The 24,549-nt window shown below is 43.0% G+C and overlaps 1 protein-coding gene across 2 annotated transcripts in view; it reads right to left on the minus strand.

Moving 5' to 3' along the window:
• The window catches only part of CBX5 (chromobox 5), a 229,513-nt gene that overhangs the window by 183,033 nt on the left and 21,931 nt on the right, over window positions 1-24,549 (minus strand). Inside the window, exon 2 of one of the 2 annotated variants that reach the window (XM_085654745.1) lies at window positions 19,620-19,753. The gene's annotated coding sequence lies outside the window, so the exon portion shown is untranslated. Of the gene's footprint in view, window positions 1-19,619; window positions 19,757-24,549 lie in introns of both variants that reach the window. The other variant, XM_085654746.1, reaches the window with a different exon arrangement.

The raw sequence follows: 24,549 nt of genomic DNA on the forward strand, positions 1-24,549 counted from the left end.
TTGGTATATGGCAACGTGAAGTAATACTCTATATTATGTCTTTTTTTAGTGTTTTTGTAGAAACTGTAGAATCAGGAAGCCAGTTAAGTAATTTTGTGTTTATTAACTATTGCACAGATCTCACACGCACTCATCCACCAACTGATTAAGAACACTACTTCTGCCACCCACGTAGGACAGTGTTTTAGAAGGAAGGCTTTAGCAAGTAAGCAGAGCTGGCGTCTCAGTGGATGACTGCTGCCAAGGCCCTAACTCAGATTATGGAGGACAGCTCTGAGGCAGGATCAGAGACTGTGAGAGCAGATACTGAGAGAGCTTATGAGGGAGAGGAAAATGGAGCAGAATCTGGAAGTCATTTTTCAGTCAGCAGAGTTCCATCCAATGGCTCAACTTTTCCAGCGATTCTGAGGGACATGAGGATGGCAGTCGTGCTGTCCTTTTGCAAGCACAGTCTGTGCAGTGGAGCGACCACAGCAGGTTAGACCAACCAAGAGAGCAGGCCTGGGCGGCGGCCAGCACAGATGAAGTGCTCTCTTGGCAGTCTCCCAATTTAGTTCAGCCAAAAATTCCGCCTTTCAATGGCAATGCTGGATGTAAAGCAGATACGGACAATTTTTTGCCAACTGACGTCCATCTTTTTTGGGATGTTAACTACCTTGAGCAAATTGTCCAGCAAACAGATTTGCTAGACAAAAAAATTCTAAGTGAGCATGGAGGCAGTCTAGGGCCTCCTTCTAGGGCACACCAGTGGACTGAAAATGGGGTTAGAGCACAAACCAAGTTTTGCAGTCCTACTGATCAACTCGCATGTTTTGGGTAACCCCCATCCTCGCACCGTACATGAGCAGAGATAATTATTAGATGTTGCACTGTATGCTGCATTTCAATGACAATTGTTCTGCAATGGCCGGGACAATGCAGACCATGACATATTGTAAAAAATTTAGCCTGGTGTGGAACATTTGTCTGCCAAGTTTCCAGAGATTTATACTCCTGGTAAGAATATAGTGATTGATGAGTCTTTGAGGGGTGGCTGCTGTTCAGACAGTACATTGCGAGCAAAAGAGCTTGCTACAGCATCAAGTTGTACATGATGTGTAATGGCTACGTGTATAGCTTCGGAGTGTATTGCCCCCCCCATGCTAGGAGTCACAGGAAAGATTGTACGTGAGCTTGTCCAACCACTCCATCACAAAGGTTATAACCTTCTTATGTACAACTTCTATACAGGAGTAGAGCTGTACAATGCTGTTAGTGTGGCATGTGGTACAGTTAATTGTCCCTATAAAGGCTCCCCTTAGGAGCTTGTTTTTAAGAAGCTCCAGAAATCCCAGAGCACAGCATTGCGTTTCAACGAACTGCTCACAGTCAAGTTCTCCGATAGGCTTCATGCTTACTTGCTTAATACAATTCATGATGAAATCACTTCTTCTGTCGCAGTTCAGGGTCAGATGGGCGAAGTTCACAAGCCCAGCTATATACTTGATTGCAACAAATAAGTGGGCAGAATGGATAAGAATGACCACGTTCTTCAGCCATACTATGCAGGTCATAAAACGTGCACTTGGTATATGAAGCTATTTACCCACCTCATCCATATGGCAACATACAATAAGTATGTTGTTTATCGCCAGACCGCCATCCGAAGACTCATGTCTATCCTTGACTTTCAATTGAACGTCATTGAAAGTCTTACGGCTACAGAACCAGCAGCTTCTACTTCATAAGCTCTGAAGGACGTGGCAAGGCTGCAGAATCAACACTTTGCTGATCCATTCCTGAAACAGTTAAAAAGACTTGTCCATGTTGTAGTGTAGAGTTTGCTCTAAGCAAGAAAAGAGGCAGGAGAGTTGTGTTTACTATCTCCCCCAGTCCTATGTTTTCCTACTTGCTGTATGTTATACCATACAAAAGTGAAGTACTGGGAAATTGACTGTGGTGGGGATGCCGTAAGGTAAACCTGTGCATGGATACCTACCTTCCATGGGCCACTACTTCACTAGTCAAGCAGCCACATAATTTTTGTTCCTCTTCTTGAGGAAATCATGGACTTGCATTTGCTTATGTTCTGCTCAACATCTTTATCCACCGGCAGAACATGATAGGTGTCTGTTCGCTGATTGACAAGTGATTATAATTCCCACCAATGTTCCCTCTAATATTGTTTCCCTGTGTGCTGCAGTGAATGTTCTCTGTGCACGCAAGACCATGTACATCAAAGACATGTGACAACTCACTAAGTAAGCGAGTGTGTATCCAGAATCAGTGGTATTTGCTAGAAGTGAAAGTACTCCGCGTAGTACTCACCCTTTAACCTAAAATGACACCTCAAGGCTCACCCCTTGTCTGACCCTTAGCCCTTCAGCTATCATCTATTGATGAGTCAATAAGGGATGGAGGGACCAGGTGTGGAAACTACGGAATGTTTTCAGGTAATTTAGTAAGAATTGTATCGAGGATAATGACTACATGGGGATACTCTATGTCCCACTACACATCACACCTGAGTGGCACCAATGTCAGTGTGAGGAGGAGCTTGACCCAGAGTGCTTTTTAGCACTCCTTCAACGCCCAATGTGCAGGACACCAAAGACTACGTGGAGGGCCTCAAAACCCACAACACATCACGCCTGAGTGGAACTGTCAGCGTGAGAAGGGGGAGGAGGAGAAGCTTGACTCCCCAGCGTTATTTAGCACCTCTTCAACACCCGCTGTGTAGGACGCCAAGGACTACCTGGGGGGACTTAAAGCCCCACAACATATTGCGCCTGATTGTCGCCCCATCTGTGAGAGGAGAGGAAGGAGGAGCTTGATCCCCCAGCACTATTTAGCACTACTTTAACTCCAGCACCTGGATAAAGACTGGGCCAAGGGAGTGATCGTCCTGCACCAGTCATCACTTCTCATTTTTGCGCTGAGGGACCACTTTCTTTTTAATTTAGGCATTATTTATGCTTTCTTGGACTTCTTTGTTTCTTCTGCGAGGAGTGCCGTCTTTCAGAAATCCAAATACAGCGGTTCGGCTGAAAACGGTTTGACAAATTTTAGCTTTAAAAATTTTTCGATTTTTTATGCTGTCCTTATTTGTCACTACTCCTATATCATTAGATGTGTTTTGTATATAGTTAACACTCACCCTGAAACTCTTGTCTACAGCACCCATGGGGGAAGAGTAAGGCAAGGGAGGTCCCCCCAGGATCTCGTAAGCTCAAAAAATCGAGACATGCAGCAGAAAACTGCACTATCAACGAAATCTATGGCAAGTCCCAGAGGTGCAACCCAATCTGACAAACCCACCTCTTCAGTCAAACCCATACCATCAACCCAGTCTCCTGCTCCTAATCCTATAGCTGGAACTCGATCAACCACTCCCTCTCAAGATTCCACAATGCACTCTTGGAAAACAAAACATGTAAACATCCCTTTCTTTGCAGTACCAGATTCACTGCACTAGAAACCATGTGGATACACAGACGGCGAACTCGCTACCCAAGAACCAGTCCCTAAAGATATGTCCTTTATAATAAATATTGTCTGTCACCAGTAATCCCAAAGACTAGATAGGACAGCTCAAAGCTGTATTAGCTCAATTATCCCTGAAGGTGCAGGTCCTTTTATCAAGGGGTCACACTTCCGTGGGTGCAACTGTGCTTCGATACCCGTTGTTGAATGGTCTACTCTGACTGATGTTCCACTCGTTGATCATTAACCAACTCCATTATAGGAGGATGGGAACTGAAATCTTCAATGGCATCAGTACTAAACCGAGGGAATGGCTTTTAACATCACCTACGAATCTCTCGACTGCACCATAAGTATAACTCAATGGGAAGATGAGACCTCAGGAATTCCCACTTTGGAGACTGGCCCTATTAAAATCTGGCGTACAGCTGCATTACAATTAGCACCTCTAACGCTGACGTATGGGCTTAGAGCCTATAATGGTAAGTCCAACTCCGAAAATGGCAGGACATTCACATTCAAGAGCGAAACCAGAAAAGGCGTTAAATATACAAAGAACTCTGCAGCCAGTGCTTTTAAAACGATACCATATTTCAAAACACAGGGTGGCTAAAATCTGATTTTATTACTGGGAGCTGACAGTACAGCACTGCAAAACCTGCCTCCCACCTTTCCAGCCTCCCGGGGAAACACCCGATGCCCTGTACAACCAGTCCGGCCCTGATTAACCTTCAACAACTTACACATTTTTTTTGTGCCCAGCTACTCGATAAATTGAAGGGTTGCATGGACAACTTCAAATCCTTTCTCCATTCCAAGCAAGCTTCCATCTGAATATCAGCACCATTAATCAAACCTTCAGATTCTCTCTTAATACCCGGAAATACATAATTCTGCAAAAAGACCACTGTACCAGGCCTTTGTGGATTTGAGAGCAGCCTTTGATCTGGTACCCAGAAATATCTTATGGAACGTTCTTAGTACATGCCACATCCTAGACATTACTATAAGGCTCCATTAATTTAATTATGCCCAAGTTAGATGGGGCAGTTCGGGTGAGCTGACTGACCCAATACCGATCCACAGGGGTGTTTGCCTAGGCTGAGTTTTGGCCCTTACTTTAATCTCACTATATAATAATGGGGTCATTGATTATCTCAACTGTGGCACTATTGACGCTCCAAAACTGGGTGGTAAAAAGGTACATGCACACCTTTTTTGTGGACAACACTGTGCTCTTGCCTTCGAAACCTTTTGACTAAGTTCCAGAAACTCTGCAGGGAAAGAGGGCTGGAAATTAATATTCAAAAGACAAAATAGATGGTATATAGACTACACAAAAAATAGACCGAGCAAACCTTGCAAAGGAAATGCTAAGCTTGAATCAATTAAGACCTTCAATTATTTAGGTTTAAGGGTTAGTAGTTCACTTACATGGACTCCACAGTTATTAAAAAGTAGCCTCTTAATTAATCATAGAGCTGCTGCTACCTTAAAAATACACAAATCGTCACAAACCAAGGCAGTCTCTCCAGCTTTAAAAGTATATAGGGCCAAAGCCCAGCCAGTTACACTGTACTGAGCAGAGTTATGGGATTTTCCAATGTAAATATTTTGGTGGCAAAGGAGTTCAGTTTTCTCAAATCATTACTAATCTACCATTAATTCTGGATACTGGTCTTAAAAGCCTTGACCATCTAGCTGCCCTTAAGCCTCTCTTATACTGGGTGAAACTTTGGTCCTACCAAGAACTAGACTCCAACAGAACTCAACTACTTGATGTGAAAAGTTTAGGTTCCGACACTAAGATTAAGTGGCTTGCACCCTTAAAGGCATGCTCACAAAACTAGGCCTCCAGATATTATATACCACTCCCTCTTACAACACATATGATACTAAGGGCATTCTAATAAGTTCCTATTGGGATTATGTTGTGACCCAATTGCACTGCTCCTCCAACACTGGTCACTTTCTGATGTATTTCTATTTCACAAACCACTCCCAAAAATATAGATGAGATTTTCCTCCTGAGGCGAAAACTCTTTTTATCAATCTCAGATTTGGTATATTATCCTCAAATATTTTCACTTCTAAATGGTCCACTGCGACTCGAGGTTCTCTGTTTTGTAAAAACTGGTATGACAAAACTGAGAACATCGAATAAAAATATACTTTTTTGCCCTAGTTGCATTAAATCTAGATGCAAATGGATTCGGTCTGTGTGTCTCAACCTTGGTTTAACAAATGATCTAACTGCCCTTAGGGTTTTTAAAACTGACACTTCAAGAAGTGTTGTGTATGCCCTCAGCAAATATCTCTTCTGAGCATGGCTAACCAAAACTAGACCTCTCTAATCTTCACTGAAGAAGCACTTCTATGCTTCTTAACCTTTCCTGGACTGGGCTTACCGCTATTATTTTAACATTTTTATTCTCACTATTATGGCATTTTACCTCATATGCACTTAATCTGTTTTGGGCAAGTACATTTTTATACTTCCAAGTTTTATGTACCCATGATGTGATGCCTGTTTATGTTGTCTATGAATGTATTTGTTGCTGCATGGATACCTACCATAAAAGGGGATTGGACAACTTATAAACTACAGTATGTTGATCATTACCCTAGTTGACATTCAATTGATCGGTTTTAGGTATGGTGCCCAGACTACACCAACCATCTAAGATGAACCCACTACGGTTTAATCTATGCATATGATTTAATGTTAATGTTGCCCATTTGCTCCTAACATATGCACTATAATTCTGTTTGTATCACAACCTCGTTTGCACATCGCTTTTGTAATGTACTTTACATCTTACTTACAGCAAGTCTAAATGTTTGGGATGTTTGTTTTTACCTCTTGTACTTTTATGGTCAGCTGACCAAAATAAAGAAATAATAAATATTGTACTGAAATTACATTTTTATAGTGCTAACTAGCCCTAACAAGGTGTTTTAGAGCGTTATGCCAAGAAGCACTTTGCTCAGGGATCAAGGTAAGTTATCCTGTGGTACTTTTGTAAAGAGTTTAGTTTAGTTCTCTCAAGGAGACCATTCCATGTCCACTCCAGTGTCTCTGAGGTGGATTAAAATTAGTATCAGTTAGCTATGATCATTAGTGAGGGAGGGTATATGAGTTCATGCAGATGGTCAGTGGGATTAGTATATGAGCTAGAGCAGATTAGGTATTGCTAGGTTGCACAGTCGGATTTACCAAGAAGGATAGGTTGCAAGCTTTGAGATGAGGTGTGGACAATCTGAACAAATACAAGAATAGAGAATAAGGCAAGCATGCACATGACTCAGAGGGAAGACATGCCAAGGATGGACAGCAAGACAAGGTCATTCAAAAAGAAAAAGGAGAGGTAACATTTGGAAGTTTTAAGTTAATGCACTTCTAGGCTATTGTTAGCCCACTGCTTCTGTATGGACAGCTGGTTGGAAGCATAAAGTATTGGCTGGAGGCATATATAGCGAACAATTAAGCACTTTAGGTTACACTAGAATGATGCAATACCCTAATGATCAAAGCAACATTAGAGAATATACAGGGTAAAAAATGCAAACATTGAAAGGAGATTCTGTAAATGCAGGAGCCATGTCTTCTGATGTTTACCCTTAAAATATGTCTCACAAATGGTTTGCCAGAGTACAAAAGAAAAGCATTTGGATACCTGGTTTAGCATGGCATAGGATGGAGGTTAGAATAGCTTCCCAGACAGTGGAAGTGCAGAAACCAATGCACTGAAGTGAGGATGGAGAAACCGAGCTACCTTAAAAAAAATACGATGACATTTTTCATTTAACAAGGAGATGCCGAATAGTCTACTTGAGCACTGTTATTTGGTGAGTGGCAGGAAAAGTGACTCGGCTATGGTTTGTTTTTCAAGGTGAGGAAGTTTCTGGGTAAGGTATGTCCTTTGTTTGTCCCTAACTGCTGCTTCAGGAAGGATGAGGACAGCGAGATTATGAGATTTAATCCTTACTTGTGCACATGTTATGGGCGCCCTAGCTTAGAGACAGCCCTAGTGCTTATGCTGCGAGAAAAATTGTTTTGGACAAAAGATGTTTCTTGTGGGAAACCTGAGAAAGATATTAGAAGTCCCAATCTAACACAAGGCTTATATAGGGAAACACACAATGCATGCAGAGGAGTAAAACCATTTACATGGGCCTTTACAGGTGTGGCACATGTGCACTGTGAGTGGAGAGGCAAAGACTGTGTTACCAACCCTCCTGCGAAGAACTTCCTTTAGTTATTCCTGATCAGCAGTCTGCAAAACAAGACGGAGGCACTTACATACAACTGACACACACAAATGAGCTCTTTGGAACAAAATGTTTTTTACTTGTGCATGAGGGGAGTATTGTCAGGGCTGCACTACGCCACTTGCATGTGGAGAATCAAACTTCAACAGCTTTACAGATTACTTTTCAAGAATGACACCAGCCAGATGTATTTTTTCAACATGATATCTATGCCTACAAATCAGCCAGTAAAGATTTTTAAAAAACCAATCAGCATCTGCTTGCCTTAAAAAATGTATAAACAATATAACGGAGGAGCAGCTTTACAAAGTCATTAGGTCCCAAGAAGTTAATGACCCTCTAGTTTTCAAAGCAAAAGTAGGCTACATGTTGTAGTATCCTCCCCAGCTCGGGCGCATGCAACAGACCACGCCACACACGGAGCTCTGGTTTGCACGCATTTATTATTCAGCATGCAACCATTAACTGAATGCACTACATCACAAACTTTATTAACCACATCCAGCTACACCCAACAGATTATGTAGTACTGTAAGGAGTCTGTGTGTACGAGGTTTCTAGCGGTCCTCGCCAAACACAAGACACAACATCTTCCCTTTGTTAATTAAAAAGGTACAAACAAATATATGGGCTGGACTGTTCCCATGAGGCACAGGGTCAGACTGATTTGCCTATGGCCATGTCTAAACTGGGGTGGCAGAGTGGGCTAAAGAATGGTGATGGATTAAACCCAGATCAGTTGACTGGGGGTGAGTGCTTGCAATGTTCAACACTCCGTCCATCATTTACTTTGGTTTTTGCTACAAACAAATATATATACATTATAACTCCTCAATGAGTCGTCAATGTGCTCTTACCAGTCTTCTAAATCTAGTTGCATGCGATAGAGGAGGGGCACCTTCATACGGCATCTCTGAAGAAGTATTGGATGCTTGACTTAGGCACTCAGGTGGACTTGCCTCACTCATGAGGTCTGGAGTCAACAAACATTGAGGAAAATGCTTAGATGTGACGAGTCTCTAGGTATGGATTTTCCCGGTTGTTAGGCAGTTACCATTTGGCCTTTGCTCACCACAACTCTTAGCAGTTGAGCTTCAAACGGAGCATCAGCTTTGCGTGTCCACTTTTGTTTGACAAGAACTCAATTTCCTTTCTCAAAGACCGTGTCTTGTGCGCATCAGCGCGTATCAGCATAAGCCTTCATTTTGCATTTGTGAGAGGTATCAGTGACATGAATCTCGTCAGAGTCTATTGACTGACTGGTGGTCCATTGTGGTATCTTCATTCCAAGTGCTCTCCCGAACAGCAAGGTGGCAGAACTTTCCCCTGTCATGGAATGAGGAGTGGAATGGTAGGCATGGACGGCTGGGCATAACGCTGACTTGAGGTGGATTCCCTCCAGCGCATCATGCTGTACCAGCCTTTTCAAAGTACTCATAAATTGTTCAACAATGCCACTTGCCTGTGGCCAGAAAGGTGTGCTTTTCTGATGTCTGATGTGTCAAAACAATAAGAAAGTCTTTTAACTCTCTGCTGTAGATGGTCGGATTTGAGAATGGAAGGAACACCCCATAATGCAAAAATGTCATCCAGCCTCTCAATGACTTTTTCATGTGTGGTTGATTAAAAGCATTCCACTAGAGGAAAACGTACTTATCGACAACTACCGTGAGATGATGTCTATTATTGAGGGGTCTGAAGAAGTCAACTGCAATCCTATCCCAGGCCTACTTAGGGAGATCAGACAGGAGATCAGCAGGTGAAGAGTCATTTTTTTGGGACAGACAGTTACACAGATGAAAAGCTTTCAGTTCCCTTTCAACTTAGTCAAAGCGTGGTCCCTGAGGGCTCTTTTAGATGTTCTTCGGGTGATAGTTCATTAACTTATTGTCTCAGACTTTCAGGGATAACTATTCTTGCCCCTCTTAGTATGACACCATCATGTGTAACAGCAAGTTCTTCCCAAATATTCTTGAATTTCTGGTACTCAATATCATCTGTGAGATGTGGAGTATGTTTTCTTCATTATTGTTTTGCAATGATTTCTTTAAGCTTGCGCATTCCTTTGTCAGTTTTAGTAGTGTTCAGAATCTGCTCAATAGAAAGAGCTGCTGGAGCACTTGACTTTACTATGAAATTAATGTAGGCCTCATCCGCTTTGGACGTTGTGATAGCAACACTCGTGAAAATTATGATGCAGGGTTTTGATCTTTCATGGTTTGTGCACAATAGTGTAATCATACTCCTGCAGACGCAACCCCTGGCTCTTAATTTGAAGGGACATCTTGGCTTTCGGCTTTCCGAAAATTGTGATCAATGCCTAATGATCTGTGTGAAGGGTGAAATGCTTTCCAAATAGAAACACATGGAAGTGTTCACACGCCCTTACTAAAGCTAAGCTTTATATCTTAGGTTGAGAATAAGCATGTTCTGTCTGAGACAGGCTCCGGCTAGCATAGGCCAGAATGTGTCTCTGAGCATCGTTATTATCCACTGTGTTGTGCACGGATTGCTCCCAACCCCACTGGGCTTGCATTTACCACAGTAATCTCTGTATGCAATTTCAGATTAAAATAAGCCATTTAAGTTGCATTCCCAATTGCATGTTTTATTTTCTTGAAACTTCAGTCACATACAGATAACCATTCAAACTGAACGTTCTGCTTTTTAAGTTCTCTTACAGGGCAACCACAGTGGAAAAATCACAAATGTACCTTGTGTAGTAGCTGGCCGTGCCTAAGAAGGATCGATCGCAGCATGGTCATCTGGGGGGCAAGTAGACGACAATGGTTGCACCTGTAAGTGAATAGCAATTTGGCAGTGTCGCAGTGCAACAGGGCGAATGCCTTCATTAATGTGAAGCTGCACCTTCATGGTCTTAAGTTTCTCAAGTCCATGAAATAATGTCAGGAATTGACTCACTATTTCAAAATGGGTATTCAAATTGTAGCTAAAAGAAAATCAGTCCCATGTCACCAGCAGTATCGAATTTTAATAAGCATGCACTTGATGACATACCTTGGAGGACATGAATTGGCGCTTGCACTATTGTTTTCTTGAGCTGCAGGGTTTCTAAAAAGGATCCTTCACTCTGCAAGGGCACAGAAGCTGCCCTGATGTACACCTTTGTTCTCGACAGTGTGAGACGTGTTATCTGAGACAGTTCTTTGTATTTTTCTGCGGGGGTGATTTTTATCGATGCACCACTGTCTTTAAAAAAGGGTGCAGGGCAAACATTCACCTTGAGCATGATTTGGGAAAATTGCCAAATTAATTTTGTTGCTTCATGTGGTGATTCTTTTTAGATTTTTTGTTCTTCTCTGAAAGCAGCCAATCCTACATGTGTACATTGGCCTGTGACTGACATCAGCATCGCACATCCACCTTACTATCACTTGATGGCGTTAACACACCTTTGGGATTAATTTGGTAACAATCCACTTCATTTCATTCCAACTTGCCTTAGTCGATGCTGCCATTTGGCCTTGTGGGAATGAGTGCTTTTGGAACTTTCTAGCGTCCATCTTCTCATCTCTCGATGATGCACTTAGTTTCTCTTTCGCTTTGCAAACCTTTATGAAATAGTTTTCCAACCTGCAGCCTTTCCATATCTGTCCCATGGCTGGACATTTACCTTCATGTGGAAAGGAGAAACCACAGCGGAAACATAATTTCTTTTTCTTCTGAGACATCACTCTGTGGGCCTCTGCCTTGAGTTTCAGCTTACTTTTCATACTCAATGCGGATTCATTTTGAGTTGTACTAGCATCCATGTCAGCTGCCTGTCAATTAGCATGTTCCTCCACTCTTGCTGCCATGAGCACTTTCTCCAAACTGAGTGTTTCTCACAGGATGCATTGTCGGAATGAATCGAAGAGGCAACCATCGATTATCTTAAAACGCATGACTTCTTCATCATTGAATCCACCGAAGTTGCAGTGCATTATGAGCGTATCAGGTCTGTCAACGAACTCATCCATCGTCTCATCAGGTTGCTGTCTTGCTTGGTTGAAGATGTACCTTTCATAGTTGACAAATCGGCACTAGATTGAACTTGGCTTCCAAGATCTTCTTGATAGGACAGTACGATACTTCATCAGCTTGTGATATTTTCTTTAATACTTCTTTTACTCCATCACCTGCAAGGTTCTTTAAGTATTTGAGGATCTTTTTGTCATCTGCTTCTGCTTAAGCATCCATGGAGACATCAAACGTTTGGATCCAGGCAAACCATTGGTGTCAATATTCTACTTTTTGGAGGTATGGAATGGAGGGATGGTTTCAGGAACAAAGCAGCACTGTATTTGGCACTTTTCCCATCCTCCATTTGTTCTAGTGTGTGCTGTTCAGACAGCACTGTTCTGTCAGCATCTATTGGTCCGGTGGCACCTCTCCAAGCATCAGTCTGCTCACTAGTACTTGTGTCGTCGCACCCAAGCTGAGGTCGGCAGGCACCATCTTCCTTCTTCACGCCGAGTAATGGTTTAGATTCTTGCACATGCTCTTCACCGCTCTCAACTTTATGCTTTATATCTCGCTGTCGCTGCCATCAGCGTTTCTCTGAGCCTTGTCCTCTTTGCCCATTACTCCTGAACCTAGTTGCCAATGCATTTAGCACTTCTTCTTAATTGGTTGTCACTGTCTTTAGCATTTCTGCCTTATATAGGTGCTGGCTCTGAGTTATGCTGAGGTACAGTACCTCTTCTTTCGGCCTTTCCAGTAGACTTCTGGTGGGCTTGCTGACTGTGCACTTCCATAAGGCCTTCACCTTCTTCGATGTCTCTCAAGAACTGGAGTTGTGCTTTGACTCTACATACGCCAACTGTAGACCGCTTCTTTGGGTGCACGTGGCACACACAAGCAGTTTGCTGGACCACCGGCAAACTCTCAGGGAGAGCAGTCTTGCATCCTTGGGGGTCACGTATCTGCTATCTTGTCACCAGTTGTAGCGTCTCCCCAGCCCCGAAGCATGCAACAGACCACACCACACATGTAGCTCTGGTTTGCACGTCTTTATTCTTCAGCATGCAACTGTTAACTGAATACACTAAGTCACAAACTTTATTAATCACACCCAGCCAGACCCAATAGATTATGTAATACTTGTAAGGAGTCTGCCAAGGACCACCAGAGGCCTCGTACATACACAGGATGCAACACATATCAGTTAAACCTGCACACCCTTTTTAAGTCACTTTTTTTATATTGCACAATAATTACAGCAATATAGTTTTCCTAATAAGCATTCTACTCTAAGCCCTCTCAACCTGACTGCCGGGGTGGACCACTTTGTAAATACTGGCTGCATCACAGCTCGAGCTGTGCTGAACCGCACTGAAAATGTTAACTGCTGTACAGTGCAAGCTACGCTGCAGGGTGCTCCTTTAATCTTTCCAGTTAAAATGGCAGCCGGAGTAAAGAAATGCTTTAACGGCGGAAACACCTTGGTAAATACTGAAGGCGTCAGACTCTTGAGGTAGTAGGTAGGGGTACCCGGGGGCTGTTAATTCTTTTCTAATGAGAGCGGAACTCAAGCCTTATTAGTATTTTCCCTTCTCTACCAAAGGCGGAGTGTGAAGTATCGATACCATATGTATGTTGCGGCAACTTGCAGGGCATTTACCCTGGTTTCTAAACTATGAATGAGTGATATCAACGATTTCCTCAGTTTAAATGGATATTTCAGTGGGTCATGGGAGCGCTTGACGGTGAAAACACATCAGTAAATACTGGTGGCGTCAAACTCTTAGAGTAGTAAGTCGGGATACCCCGGACATTTAACCTTCAACTTTTTTCTAATAAGGGCGGACAGCAGAGCGACGTTTCCCTGGGTTCCCCGGGTTAGGCAAGTTTCCTTTTTACCTGGGTAAGACAAATCTGTTTATTAACATGTGTTAATGCCTGATATAAACTGCGCAAGAATGCGGTTAATACAGAGTGTATGTATGCTTACCTCAATGGTGATATGGGTGTAGAAACAGTTGAATATTAGTGTAGTTCTGCACCATTACCAGTATGGCAGTTCGGGCTGGACTGTTCTCATTGGGAGCAGGGTTAAGACTGATTTGCATTTTCTCTGGTTTTAAACTGGAATGGCGTGTCATTAAAAAAACAATGGATTTAACCCACATATGTGACTGTGGGTGAATTTTTGATTGGTTCAGCATTCTGTCCATCATCTGTCCTTTTTGCATTTATTGCCTTAATTGGGAAGGGCATGCCCAGACGTCGGTCTCGTGCTCGCGACGCCTCCAGATTCAAGCTATCCTGGCTGATATGGGGTGAAACCCCGAAACCGGTCCCAGGATGCTTATTTCTGGTTCAGGGAGGACCTGGCCTGGCAGTTTGGACTTCGTGATCAAATCAGACGGTGGAATAAATAGATCAGGGGTGAGTGATAGCCGCCTTTCCGTTAACTCAATTTCGGAATCCACCGCCCCTATGGCCCTCTGTAACATTTTGTCAATTGATGTTGGAGGCAGTGAGGCTGCACTTGCGATTTTAGCTCTAGCTGGGCCTGCCCTGCTCCCCATTTTGTTTTCTAATGCCGATCTAACACCCCAGCCCGCTTCACACCAATTCTCAACAACACTCGTCTGGTGTGTAGCTCCTGTGAACAGGTTAACAAGTCGACAAATACCCAAGAAGTCACGAGCTAAAACAAGGTGATAACTACCCCGGGAGCACCCCCACGATGATATAACCAGCCTGTTTGCTAATCAGTTTAAATGTCAGTGCAGTCTGCTGTTCCTTTGGACTTCACAGTTCGCAATTCGGGCTACTTGTGAGGGCAATAGTTCCACAGTGAGTCGGGCTAGGTGCTAAACAGTAAGAGGGGGCACGAGGGAAGGTGTAAGTCTTATCCGCTGATACTTCCGAAACACGGGTCGCCAAAGGAATGGCCCTGCCTCTTCCTGTCGATGATGGACGCAGGACGTGCCCACCCTTGGCCCGGGCGCGGCCTGCGCCGTGGGGGGTGAGGCAGCGCTTTTGAGCACGATGGAGAGCGCCTCCCCCTCTGCTGCGGTGGAGGGAAGGCGGGACGGAACACGATGCACCCTGGGACTTAAGAGTCTCACCAGGGTGAGTGGCAGCCAGGCAGGGAGGAAAATGCGGTAGAGCGTTGCACCCTGGGACCAGAGTCCCACCAGGGTGATGATCAGCAGGGCGATATGGCCTCTAAGTTGTCCGCAGCAGCCCCTGCAAAGAAAAATTAGTACCTTGGCGGTAAAGATAATCTGTCGTAATGGTGACAGCGTATCCATACTGTGAAGATAATGGTTTGGCTGCCTGATATATTTGCGAACCGACCATTGGTATAACCGAGGGGAAGACTTCTCCATCTGTGGCACGGTTGCACCCTTCCCTTGTCCTGACTGAGTAAGGGCCACGTGCAGCTGACCTCTATGTCTGCCCACGTAAGTCAGATGTGATGACATACAGGCACGTTTACACTGAAGGTCACAACCTAGAAAACCATGGTGGTAAGGGTCAGTGAAAACTGTCTGATGTCCCCCTTACCATGGGAGATAACTCCCATGGGGGGGCATTTTTTTCCTAAATGAAAATCCAGCTTCGGAATTTTGTTTTAGAAAATGTTTTAAAAAAATTGATGGATGATTCCATCATGCTGATTGAGTAGTTTGTCAAACGTAAAAAGGCACAGACAGGTATCGCCGTGACAGCGGCTCCAGTCAATGTTTTTAAATTGACGGTCAGCTTTGCGGTCATTTCTAAATTTGGCGGGCAAAGTAGTCTCAGCATGGCAGACGTTAAGTCCTCTGCTAGGGCAACAGAGTCTTCTTTGTCAGCCAAAATAGAAATATGGCTCTTACTAAGAACAGCTTTTTTTTTTTTCTTGCATTCTAAACACCCTGAGGTACCAGGGTGGTATAACTTGCATTCATTCTGTTCACATACCCATAATGACGCACAAAACTTGAAAGTGTTTATATGGTTAACATTACTCATTTATTTAAATTTTGTGTAGGAAATTTTTATGATCTGTTGAGATCCACAAATTGACATCCAACCAGCAATCACATATATCTCCACATAAAAACTGAACACATTTTTTTGTGGTTGGCCCTAAACCCCACAGTTAGAAAATGCTAAAAACATAACATAAAAACATCACATTTGATGCCACTCACAAGCGTCACTGTTAGTACGTTTCTCCAGTTTACATTACCCAGAAGTGAAGGGACCGGCTAGAGGCTCGGAGCTCGATGGCCGATTCAGCTGTGCGCTGCTGAGGGTGGAAAAGAAAAGAAAAATTCGAGCTCTGAAAGTTTGCTGTGGCCGTCGCTGTGGCTGGCTGGCGCCGGCTCGGCCCAATGCGGGGGAGTAGAGTCTAGCCCAGAACGGAGCGCTGTAGCAGCTTTATAGGAGCGGAAGGGCGTCAGCGGCACTCTATGAGGAATCGATACGGTCGCATGAAAACCCAGAAGCGGACGATTTCAACGCAGGATAAATTGGCGCCGGCAGGTGAAGGAGAGATTGTACTAGCATGGGGAGCCGTGCTGCTGTGCGAATTCCTGGTCCTGCTCCCATACAAACTCTGCCATTTTTTATCCTGAGCTTTGATATACAGCTAAACACCCGCTCTCTACACATAGCAGGTCCACAGTAATCAATGTAAGTCAGCTGGCAGCCATGGAGATGAAAGCGCATGGAAAGTGTGTATAGAGACAAACCTGCCAACTACAAAGTTTTTGTAACACGTCAATAGAAGCATAGAGGATAAAACAAAAATTAAGGTTGTAGATGTGCTTCTATAAAAACGAACTAGAGGCTATTATAAGTTACAGTGGTTCGGCCCAGTGGGATCAAGAGGCAAAACGAGGAAAAAAAATATAAAGGAGGTGAAAAAGGGAAAAAAGGGGATCCCAGCAGCATGCGCACACTCAAGCGAAAGCCTATAAATCAGTGGTTCCCAAACTGTGCGCCGTGACTCCCTGGGGAGCCCTCAAAGCTAGCCAGGGGAGCCACGGACCCAGAACTTTAATACATTTAATACATTTAATGTTGAAGGGTTTGTTGGCTTCAGGTAAACTAATTAGACTTAAACGCCTGATGTCAATGATTTGGAAGTGACATGCCGAAAGCTGTAAACATAGTGTTGAATTGATTGCATGTCAAGGGAGATGACCGCCATATTTCACTGGATCCCCATGTTCCAACACTCCCAAAGTAAGCAGAAGATGCCTGATTTATTTTGTTAGACTTGTTAACAGTTTCGCTTTTTCCCAAATGCATTTTACACCAATACAAATTATCAGGAAAGTACAGTTGTCCTGTCTATTAAACACACTAAGTATTATTTAGTATTGACATTTGTACCTTAATCATAGGTACTTCCAGTGCACATTTCTTTCAGTACGCACACATTACCAGACAGGCCTGCTCTCTCCTTCAGCACAGGGAAGTGAAACACCATATACGGCATAATGCCAACATTTGGAAGCAAGAAAGAGATCCGTTTAAAAACAAAAAAATCTGAGGAATTTATTTTACTTGCATTGATTTGAAGGCAATTTTAGGGAGTAGACAGCAAAAATAAAGCTGTATGTGGTTTAAAAAATCATGTCACCCTGCTGAGACAGGTGTGTTGGCATGTAGGACATGGGTAGAAATGTAAGTGCATGTAAATATTCAAGCGCAGAAACACTGTGGCAATGGGGCCTACGTCATTGGGGTGCTATCTAGCACTGTAATTATGATAAAGTTTGAGAGGGTACTCCAAAAAAAAAAAAAAAGGCATGGGCAAAGAAGTGTAACTAGGAATATTTTAATAGAGGTGCCGCCTTAGTAATACGAAACACCCTGCGTAAATTATAATACCTTCATCAGCTTCATCCCAATTATTTTTAGGGAGAAAAATGAAAGCACTCCAGAGGCCAGGCTTACATCACCCCCCACGCTCCCAAAAAAGTAACAGTGGGGAGCCATGGGCAATGGCCAATGGGTCAAGGGAGCCGCGGGTCAAAAGAGTTTGGGAACCACTGCTATAAATACAAGCCCTCTGCCTGGTAATTTGTCCGGAAATCAGTTAATTCCTGTCCCAAGGCAACGCAACAAGGTCAGCTTGGAGAAATCACCGGGTAACACTCATGTCTTACGCAAATCACAATAAAGAATGGATCTGAAAGTGAAGCATCTGCTAGCAGCAGAAAGAACACAGTCTGCGAATGCACAGGAGGCTCTGCATGAGACTGGGGCTGGTGGCAGTCAAGAGGGCACTTTAGAACTTACAAGAACACAGGGGATGAGTCTCTCTGCGACAAGAGTAGAAGATGAAGATATTAATACTGGAGTAGGGGTTCTTCAGAAACCTTTTACTGCAAAATCCTTCCCCACTCCCATTTGTTGTAAACAGTACCCTCTGTTCTCGAAATCACATTTGGCAATGATAGCCACAGCTACTTCCAGTCAGCCATCCGATTCAACATTAATTCAGGCCTCACCGCCTCCAGCACCACAGTTAAACGGGACTGCCGAGCCAATAGTCCAATTTCCACTGGCATTTATAGTCCCGGATTGCAACAAGGAAGCTCTCCAGGAGTCGGAGAATAGAAAAGAATCTGGCCAAATGGTTAGAAAAATGTTTGCATTGATCCTGTCAGAGATTAAAGAACTACGGACAACACAAACACAGGAAATTGCTTCAATGAATGCAAGGTTAACACAAATCGAGGACACTATAGGTAAAATTCCAGAACGCCTAACTGAAGCAGAAGATCGCGTATCTAGCCTTGAGGATAAGGCAATGACTTTTGAGCAGGAAATATCCCAAATCAGACGAAATACAGAGGCACTGGAATCTAAGCTACAGGATATGGAAAACTATAATATAAGGTCTAATCTACGGCTAGTAGGCGTCCTGGAAGCAGTTGAAGGATCTCAGGTGCGGGAATGGGTTGAATCTCTACTAAGAAAAGTAATTCCAGAACTAGAAAGCGATATAACGATTACCAGAGCCCACAGAGTACCTTTCCAATGCCCAGTTGAAGAGAAGCCAAGATACCGGTATGTTCAAGACTTCTTTATTCATCCCTCATCTGGCCGTAACTGCCAGTCCCCAACATCTGCACCTCCCTGTTCTATCCAAGTTCCATGCAGGGAACTCACCCAACATTCTACCCCATCACACCCCCTTCCTACCGAACAAAATGACAAAATAGGTATAAATGACTAAGTGAACAAGGAGAAGCAAAAAGGAGTTAGACAGTGGAAAATAAAACACAAAGTATTCATGATGAACAATAGCAAAGAAATAAACCAAAAGTGTACAATGAAAAATAGATTAAAACATTTAGTAATCGCTAAACTTCATGGGGTGTACCTTTGCCCTGACAGATGCTCTCAAGGAAAGTCCTCCCTCCCTGTCAGAGGCTCTCAAGACAGCACTATTCCTGGTCAGGATAGGTCTTGAAGGATGTGCCATAGATCTGCCAGATACTCTCCTAGCAGCACAACCATTGGACTGGGTACAGTCATCCTTGACTAGAGAGGAACCAACATGCACTCCCATCTTCCTCCCTACATACTCAGCTTTTGATCTGGGTACAACAGAAATAAAACACTTGTCTTTGCATTTTCTAATACCCCAACATGTTCCTTCACCTCCTTTACATGAACTGGTGCAGAAAAACGTGACAAATCCTTGCAGACAAAACTTGTTCTCTTAATTCTAACCCAGTCACCCACCTGGACAGTTAGAACATGATGATGCTCATTTGTGGAACCATACCTCTCTAGCACGGCAGACCTCAAATCTGCAACCATAGCCATTTTAGTCCCATCCACGGTTCTCCTTTCCATCCACTTTTAATTAAGCTTTGTCCCCGCAACTCTCCCCCTCAACAAAGTAAAAAGAGACATACCTGTGCTCATGTGAGGAGTAGTCCTCATGACCCACAACATATCCTTCACCGCTCCTTTCCAATGCAACCCATTGTTGAGTGCAAGCTGCAATTGATCTTTGATGCAACGATTAATCCTCTTCACAAGACCATTGCTGCTGGATGATAAAGAGAAGTTAAAATGTGCTTTATAATAGAATCAACAAGAAAACTCTAAATATCCCTAGATGTTAATTTGGTTTCGTTGTCAGTTACCAACTCTTCTAGAAAACCTTCCCTGGAAAAAACTTCCTTGAAGAACTTAATGATGGTGTCCAAATTCATGCTGTCCACAAATTTTACCTCGGGCCACATAGACATATATTCTATCATAACCAACGCATACTTGGGTGTGCTGCCCCCAACACCAAAAGGACCAGCCACATCGAACGCCACTTTACTCCATGGCGTATTCTTAACCACAATAGGATTGACAGGTGACGGGCAAGTCACTTGCGACTTGTCACTGAGGACACACATACAACAATTCCTAACAAAGTGTTCGATTGCCCTGTTAACGCACGGCCACCAGAAATCCTCCCTTATCCTTCTTTTCATGGCTCGGATCCCAAGATGACCTTCATGGGCCAGGACCAGCTTTCTCTCCCGAAGACACTCTGGGACAACCAACTGCACACTCCTACGTAGCATGCACCCCACTATGGATAATTATTCCCCTGCTCTCCTGAAAGGGACTAATGATTAAAGTGTATTCCTAGGAGTGGGCCAACCATTCACCACACACTTCATCAACTTTTGAAGGGTTAGATCATTCAATGCCACATCTAACCATTCTTTTCAGACAATGCTCCTTTTGTAGTATCACCAATCGAACTCATCACATACACACGATTTCTAAATCATCAATATCCTCTTGAATTTCATCATTGTCCTCTAAGGGCAACCTTGAAAGGCAACGGAAACATATTTTTTGACACCAGGCACATACTCTAACCTATACTGATAACCCTGCAGTCTATACTGTAACATGGCGACGCGCTCTCTCTTCCCAGGCCTTGGTGGTGAACAGATCTAAAAGAGGTTTTTGCTAAGTTTTTAAAACAAATTCCTTTCCCTACACATCATTTTGAAATATTGAACACCCCACCACATGGCTAAAGATTCTTTTTCAATCGTGGAGTAAGATGATTCTGCTCCACGAAGCGTCCTAGCTGCAAATACAATAGTCTCTTCTTTTCCATCAGCCCTTTTCTACATAAGCACCGCCCCCAGACCCACATTACTAGCATCATTAGTTATAATGCATGAGTCATTGATATCAAACATTTTTAGAGGACTAGCACTTACAATTTCCTTTTTAATAGCTTCAAAATCCTTCACGCAATCATCATGCTTCACATACTTTGTTTAAGGAGGTTGTGTAACTCTCCTGTTTTGTCAGACAAATTCTTAACACATTTGGTGTAGTACTCCATCAGCCCAAGAAATGAACGGAGCTGATCCTTGTTTTGGGGTTTCGGTGGACACTGAATGGCATCAATAATTTTTACCTTGGGTTCAATTCCTTTACCAGATACATGATGACCCAAATAATCAACACCCTCTTGTGAAAATGTGCATTTCTCTTTTTTTAGTGTCATCCCGCTTTTTGTAAACCTGTGATGGACAATATCTCTACCATAGTGATCCCTTTGATCCGTTGAGGACATCATCAAAAGAGTGTTGTTATCATCAGAGTCGCCAAAATATTCCCCAGTGTTCTTGATCAACTGTGAAGGAGCAGGTCGTTGAGTAATGTTTGCTTTGCACACTCATGCAAAATGGGCTCTCTTTCCATACTTGAAACACACTTGATTCAATGCCGAACAATATCTGGCATTGCCCATATGGGATCTGCTCCAACACAGGGGAAACGTGTATTTTCGTTCTTTTCTATTTTTTCACTTCTGGTTTGGGAGAATGACTTTCGACATTTCAGGAAACATTTGTATTGGTTCCTTTACTGGATTGCTTAGTGCTGGTGTTAAGGTGTTTCACCTCCCCGGATTTGATACCTTCGTTCTTTTCCTTCATGCAATCTTGTGAATGCTTGATACTTATCGCTATCTTTAATGCAGACTCTAGATCAGGATGTTCAGTTGATAAAAGTTCCTCTTGGATTTTCCTATTGTTAGTCCTTTCTATTAATTGGTCCCTGATAATTTCATCCTTGAACTCTATAGTTGCATGTTGCAACTAGTGTTCTGAGACTTGCAACAAAGTCGTCAATTGACTCTTCTTTGAGAATGTTGAAGAAACTTGTGGCGTTCAAGCACGGTGTTTTTCTTTGGATTGAAATGCTTGTCTAGGGTACTAATGATGGAGGCATACTAATCAATAGTTGTTGAAGAATCCCCGTTCTCACCACCTAATGTGAAAACACTTTCAATTACCAAAGGTAATGTTTTCAAAATATTCCGACCTTCAGTACCTAGATTGTAAACTAAGAGTGCTTTTTTTTCTTGGAAGTGAAAGTGTCACCATCAATCGCTTCTAAGTAGGCTTCAAAAGTTTCTTTCCATTGTTGCCAATTTGATGGGGGCGTGCCTGGGGCTTGTAGAAAAGGTGCTGGTGCCACAATTCTCCCCATGGGGTAAATGCTATGGTAAGATTATAAGAATTGTAGTAGATGCTGTAGTAAGAGTAATCATACAGGTATATGGATTGTTTGCGCAGTTTCATAAATTATATATATATATATTTTATTAAAATAATAACATTGGAAATGCTTTAACAAAATAATAATGTTTTCCTCAAGGTACTCTAGAGATTAATTAAAAACATGCACCAAAACAGGCAAAAGAATTCTTATTGGTGTGGCTGTCTCCGATGATCCAGGCAAAACGGATGATTTGTCCTCACCCAAGATGGCTGTCACGTTGTACACATGTGTGTGTTTCTAGAGGAATATGAGTTTGTTTCCTCGCGGCTTGTCCCAAACAGAGAAGATGGCCACGACATGCGCAACGCCCAGATGAGACTCTACATCCACCAAATGGTTGCCGGCATTCAGTGTAATGCCCCGGACAGCTCACAAACGCAGCCTCACTGCCGCAGTCCAGCAGACGGGCAATACAGCACGAGAGCACGTGTGCGCCTCCTGGGACACTGTGAATGACCCAACAGGAGTGCGGCGAACACCGTCAACCAGCAGCAAAGATACCGGGAGGTCATCGCGCAAGATCAGACCACCAGTCTTCGCCACTGAAGAGAAGCAAAGACACCGGTATGTTCAAGACCTCTTTATTCGTCCCTCATCCGGCCATAACTGCCAGTCCATAAACCCCCGCACCTCCCTGTACTATCCGAGTTCCACGCAGGGAACTCATCCAACAATCTACCCCAACACCAGTGAACGCAAAATATCCTCGTACCATCTTAGTGAACTTTGCCGACTTTCAAGTAAAAGAAAAGATTCTTTCTAAGGCAATTGAAAAAAAGAACACTGACAACACAAGAAGTTCCACATTTTAAAAAATGTTCAGACATGTCCACAGTGGCAGCAAAGAGGCGACGAGAGTTTGAGCGAATGATTGACTCTTTTAAATCAAAGGGAGCACAGGAAGCTATTGTTCAGTGGTCAAAAATAAAGGTTCTGGCAAATAGAAAATGTAATCTGTTGGACAATTTGGTTAAAGCTCAAGAACTATTACAGCAGATTCCAAGTCCATTGTAGCATTATAATAATGTACCATGAACGTTAGTGTAGTTAGAGATTAGCATACAGCTAGATATTTCTCTTTGACGTGAAGTCAATGAATGTATGTAAGAGTACATAAGTTATCCGGTTTGGCGGACCGGGGCCCAGAGGTATCGATTCCTCTGGTAGACGGAAATGCACAGGAGGGGGTGCAGAACAATAGCACCCAGGTATCTGGATGGGGTAGGGAGGAGATGTGTGCCATTCTCCCACAGTCACTGAAAAGGGGTGGTGGGAAATTCAAAGGGGGGGGGTCTTGGTTCATGGGTTGGGCACGGGGTAAGTGCTGGGAATAAAATAGGGATAGTTTGTTTGAATATCAGTATAAGAGTATTTATGCTAGAGATATGAGCCAACATACGCCAAGAAAGGCTTGGTTAGCTGGAAATAAAGAATTCCCAGTTTTGCAATCTATGCCATATGCACTGACACTTTTTTTGATATATGCAATTTGTTGTGTTGCTTTGTAATGCACGGTCACTTTTCATCAATATTTGCACATATTTATTTTATTAGTCAATCTACGTACTGTATAACAAATATCAATAGGTATTCCAAAATTGTTGATTATATCCTGATCTGCACTGATATCCTCATCAACATATGCACAGGCGAATTTATGTACTGCATAATAAGTGACAGCAGGTATCTAAAAATCGGTGGCTATACACAGGCACATCAACTACTGAAAGTATTGGAGAAAGTGTGATGACTTAACAAGCAAATGCACAAGGACACAATACGCATTCTGTCCTTGAATGCCAACGGCTTAATTAACACGATTAAAGCTCGGGCCCTAGTAGAATGATTAAAGGGACTCACCCCTGATATAATATTGATCCAGGAAACGCATTATGTGGATGGGGGAAAAATATGCTTACTCTCTGTTTAGACAGTGGGCAAGAAATAGATTCTTCTCATCCGCAACTGCGGCTCATAGAGGGACAGCATTTTTTTTAAATAAATTCCTCCCTTTTCAGATTTCAGATTCTCCAATCGATAAAGAATGGAGGTGGGGATTGGTGAGTGGTTTAATTAATAACAATAGGTTAACCATCGCCATAATTTATGCACCTATCTAAGATAACCCCACACCTTTGTTAGATCTGTATCACACACTTTTGTTAATTCCTGGATCGGTAATACTGGGAGGCGATTTTAACCTAGTTCAGGATCCGGCGCTGGATTCATCTTCCGGGGTACGGAAATAAA

This window comes from Triturus cristatus, chromosome 4_1 (genome assembly GCF_964204655.1).
Source record: "Triturus cristatus chromosome 4_1, aTriCri1.1, whole genome shotgun sequence".
Lineage (NCBI taxonomy): Eukaryota > Metazoa > Chordata > Amphibia > Caudata > Salamandridae > Triturus > Triturus cristatus.